The sequence below is a fragment of the Bison bison genome, unplaced genomic scaffold (genome assembly GCF_000754665.1).
Source record: "Bison bison bison isolate TAMUID 2011002044 unplaced genomic scaffold, Bison_UMD1.0 scf7180017864182, whole genome shotgun sequence".
In the NCBI taxonomy this organism is placed as follows: Eukaryota; Metazoa; Chordata; class Mammalia; order Artiodactyla; family Bovidae; genus Bison; species Bison bison.
In genome coordinates this window covers 881,140-886,086 of record NW_011494754.1, presented here as the reverse complement: position 1 = coordinate 886,086, position 4,947 = coordinate 881,140, and the positions used below count along the sequence as shown (strand labels likewise).

The 4,947-nt window shown below is 43.3% G+C and overlaps 1 protein-coding gene across 3 annotated transcripts in view; it reads right to left on the bottom strand.

Moving 5' to 3' along the window:
- Positions 1–4,947, bottom strand: part of LOC104991105 (cytidine monophosphate-N-acetylneuraminic acid hydroxylase) — a 295,241-nt gene that overhangs the window by 175,744 nt on the left and 114,550 nt on the right. The window lies entirely within an intron of this gene.

Genomic DNA, 4,947 nt, shown 5'->3' with positions numbered 1-4,947 from the left:
GGAGTGGTTTGCCATTTCCTTCTCCAATGCATGAAAGTGAAATGTGAAAGGGAAGTCGCTCAGCTATGTCTGCCTCTTAGTGACCCCATGGACTGCAGCCTACCAGGCTCCTCAGTCCATGGGATTTTCCAGGCAAGAGTACTGGAGTGGGGTGCCATTGCCTTCTCCATATCACAACAGCCTCCTAACTTCTGTCTCTACGTCTAACACTCTTGCTTCCCTTCCAGTCTTTTCAGTTGTTCCCAGCTAGATAATCTTTTTAAACAAGAAGATCTGGTTGTGACACTGCCTTACTCAAAATCTCTCAAGAATCCCCCCCTTGCTCCTCAGATCAATTCAGGCTTCTTCAGTGGTTCATGAGGTCCTAGGTGGTACAGTCCTTTTCTCTGATCTTCTATTCCTACTCCATCTCTATTCATCAAAACCCTCTGAATTTATTTCAGTGTCTCCATGTTTTTATCTTATCTTCTGGCCTGTACACATGCTGTTCCTACAACTTGGAACATTTTCACTCCCTTCCTTTCCTCTGCCCACCCCCTGCACCCTCTCATTCCCATAATTCTGTTTTTTCTCACCTCAGCACTGACAGCAGGTGCCTGTCTCTCTCTCCCTCCCTCTCCTCCCACACCTTACCCTGACAGTTTCTCGAGGTTCCATGAAGCATCTGTTTAATTCACCATTATGCTGCTATTTAGTTGCTTTAGTCGTTCCGTCTCCATGTGACCCTATGGACTGTAGCCTGCCAGGCTCCTCTGTCCATGGAATTCTCCAGGCAAGAGTACTGGAGTGGGTTGCCATGCCCTCCTCCATGGGATCTTCCCAACCCAGGGATTAAACACAGGCCTCAGGCATTGTAGCAGATTTTTCTTTCTTTCTTTTTTTTACCATCAGAGCCACCAGGGAAGCCCAAGAATACTGGAGTGGGTAGCCTATCCCAGGAATCGAACTGGGGTCTCCTGCATTTGAGGCAGATTCTTCACCACCTGAGCTACCAGGGAAGCCCATTCACCATTATATCCTCTGGCAAATAGTAAGTGCTCCATTCACACTGGGGCTTCCTTGCTGGCTCAGCGGATAAAGAATCTGTCCACTGTGGTCACAAAGAGTTAGACTGAGCACGCTGAGCACATTTGTTGAGTGACATTATAAAGGCAACTCTCCTCCTAGTGCTCTCTCCCCACCACCTCTATGAATTTCTATAGCACTTATTGAACATGTCATTTGGCATCTACCTAGCGTATTTTGTATTTATGTTATTATTTTTTATTTTCAATTAGAGTCAACTAGCTCACCACTTACTGCATGGCACTGGACTAGTTGCAGGGCAATCAAAGACCGCCTTAATCTTCCTCCTGGAGGTGGGGCTCCTTGTGGGTGGGTGGGGCCCAACCTTGGCCGTCTTCACACTTTACACGGAACACAGACCAAGGGGCTGGTGAAGTGTCAGTCGTAAACTGAACTTTGACCTGGAGATCTCAACTCTAGGTTCACCCTTTGGCTATTAATAGCTATGCAACTGAGAGCAAGTCACCCCACAAATCTGAATGTATGTCCTCATTGTCATAAAGATATAGTAATTACACTTTCTAACCCAAGGGGTCCCTGGGAGCTCAAATAAGAGCCAAGTTCTTATTTCCTCACTTGTCAGAGGTTGTCAACTGGTAGATATACCAGTGATTCCATAGTAGATTTTGTATTTGTGTTGGGGTGGGATGTGAGAAGCATGCTGTAATTGTCTGTAACAATTATAAAATGCATTCTGATTTCATTATCATTAAAATGAAAAAATTGCTTCTTTGAAACACAGCACTGTGGTGTCTGTTGAAGTGCTCTGTTCAAGTGTTCTGAGTTATGGAAAGCCATTGTGCTATGAACCCTGTTGATAGCATGCTCAGATATTTTTCTGCATTAATGACTGAGTTAACTGTCTTCCTTCTCTCTCGGTCATATCTGCAAGGATTTGCTTTGATTATGATGATAATTAAAAATTTCAGCACACACATAAAAGTTAGAGCAGTGAATTCCCAGGTACCCTATTATCCAGCTACAAAATCAATACAAGTCCCTACTCAGTCCCCCACCCCACTTCACAAACAGTCTCCTCTCCTATGGATTACTTTTTAAGCAAATGTATTATATCACTTGTAAATATGTTAAAGGAATATATAGTCCAATAGAAATTTATCTCTCATTGTCATCTACTCAAAAATAAACTAATTTTTCCTTGAGGTGTTTGCAAGTGTAGTATTTCATTGTGTAGTTTCCCTGAAAGTCTAATTAACCCAGTTGAGAAACATACCTCGTTAAGAAGACCCCAAAAAAATCATAGTTGCTAAGGTGGGAAGTTAGTCTGCAAGTGACTGCTTGGTTGGTGTAGTGATGTCTTTGGTTCCCACATAACTGAATCTCTTCCAGTTTTAGAACCAGTTCTCAAGGCAGTAAGGAAGATCAGAAATTGATTTGGGTAAATAGTGGAGTTTTTGTTGTTGTTGTTAGCTTGCTGATTTCTTATTTTTTTGTTTTGTCCCATGAGTTTATTCTTTATATGATATTGTTTTAATGATAGTATGTTAGACTATCATAGACATGAATAGTGTATTTTCTCACCACAGTACACTGAAAAATATACTATAGATATGAATACTTTGGAACTAAAAGTATGTATAGTTTTCCAAAATAATTTTGTTCCTAAATTTATTGCAACTGTGTTTAACAATTTAAAAGTTCAGGTGCAGTAGAGATTCTCTGAAAAGTTGGTTTTTCAGAAAAGCTTTCTTTCTGACTAATACATTTCAGTTCATCAGTGCTGGTTATAACACTTAAACACAGCTGCATATACAGATAAAGTTGTAGGTAATTATGTTTATAATAGCAATTAGTTTCAGGTAGTTTAACCCCTCTCTTGATCAAGACCACAGTGGCAGGGGTAAATTTATAAGTATAGAAGGTGGAGGGCAGGAGTGTGAAGAAAGTCTGCAGCATTGAAGGGGTGAGCAGATTTCAGTCAATAAATACACATTTCAGATTTCAAAATGCATTCTCTAAGTAGACTCCCTGGTTGTCCTTTGCTAGAGACATTTACTACTTGGTGGATTTTATAAACAGTGCTCCATGGAGTTCTTTGCTTGCTATTCTGAAACATACTTGAGTTTTGCTCCGAAGAAGTAAATGATTTTCATTTCAACAGTCAGTCATTTTTGAGTACTGAGATAGCATTTCATTTGAATCCATGCCTTCAACGTAGGAGGTGTAGGAGTCAATCGGGATCTTATTCCAGTGAAAAAACCTGATTCTTTATTGAAACTTCAGCTTCCTTTAAAAGGTTCCAAGGAGCACTGAATTACAGGAATTCCATATAGCCTGTCCTTTATTCTCCCCACCACCCCAGGCCAAAGAGGGAAAAAGTTTTCTCTTTATTTTTACAGATACCACATGGTATGGAACCTTCAGGGCTATTTCTGAAACTTCCTGGTAAGTGCCAGAAAAATCCTTCTAAACACACACGGTTGAATGGAAGATGATTTTGAGATGTTAATTTCCATTTATTGCATAAAAAGATATTAATTGCATAAAGGACAGGTCTAGCTTAACTCGCCAACATTTTAGAAATAGTAGGGAGTCAGGTCCAAAGCTCTAAAACCAGTCAACAAATGTTTATTTCACACATGTCTGCTGAGAAGGTTCAAAAGTCTGAAACTCCCACCCTTAAATCTCCTACAGTCCAGTTGGGCAGACAAACTCAAACTCAGGGAACAATGCAGGAGTAAAGTAGTAAAGCTAGACAAATACACAAGTAATGAAACAAGGCACTGTGTGTTTGGGCTTAGAAAATAATGTCTCAGCCAATAACATATTCTAGTGGTTTTGAATAGAGGGGTCACAGTGATCTGAAAAACCCTGGAAAAGCTTCACAAAGAAGGTACACATTGGGCTGGAATTGAAAACATAGATAAGGTCTCCTGCATTGCAGGCATATTCTTTACCGTCTGAGCCACCAGGGAAACACTAGATAAGAATCAGATAACCTAAAAAGGAAGGGAAAAGCAAACAGCAATTATTAATAGTTTTGGAGAGTCAGGTTGTAAGAGTGAGGAGCTGGAGAGGTTAGAAGGGTGAGAAGGGGTCAGACGGGTGGATCTCTTAATTGGTAACGCGGCCAGAGACGCTTAAGATGATTTTTGGGGATCCAAGGTCGACAGCAGTGTTTAAAACTAGACTATCACTGCGTGGGATTCCCTTTCCTTTCCTCCCTCCCTCCTTCGGTCATTTAGAAACAGAACCCGATGACAGGCATCCACTCCCAGGTGACCAGGCACTAAGGCAGCAATCCAGTCGCTGCAAGGCTTCTTGCCCTGAAGTTGTCTCTCCGGGGGTGGAGCCCAGGGAAAGTCGGCCAGGTCGATCAGACCAATCAGCAGGCTCATTCTGGCTTTTGTGAATTACTCTCAGCTGCCCGAAAGTGCCCTGGCTTTTTAAAAGGAGGTTCCAGCGCAAGTGAAAGGCTGTTTTTTTTTTTTTTTTTTTTCGCGTGCGCTCTCCCACTTCGAATGTCTGAGATGGGAAACGGCGGCGGCGGCGGTGCGCCCGCTGAGCACACAAAAAAGTGTTATCTCACCATATGGTTCGTGTTTACAGGTTTCGTCTAGCTCCTGCTCCCCAGAAATGGAAAATTAATAACGTCGAGGAAACGCCAGCCCGTCACAGGGAGGGTTGAAAAAGGAAAGGGCGCAAAGGGGTCCCAGAAAGACCGGGTTTCCGCGCAGACCAGCCTGCGGAACGTGCGCGGGATCTGCAGCCTCCCATCCCCTGGTGTCCTTGGCTCGCCCGGAGGTGGGGACAGGGAATCGGGCTGCCCAGGCCCACCCGGCCGTCCTCCCCAGCGGCCAGCAGATGGCTCCCAGGCTCCCTCTCCCCCTCTCCAGACGCAGGGCTTCGGCGGTTCGGGAG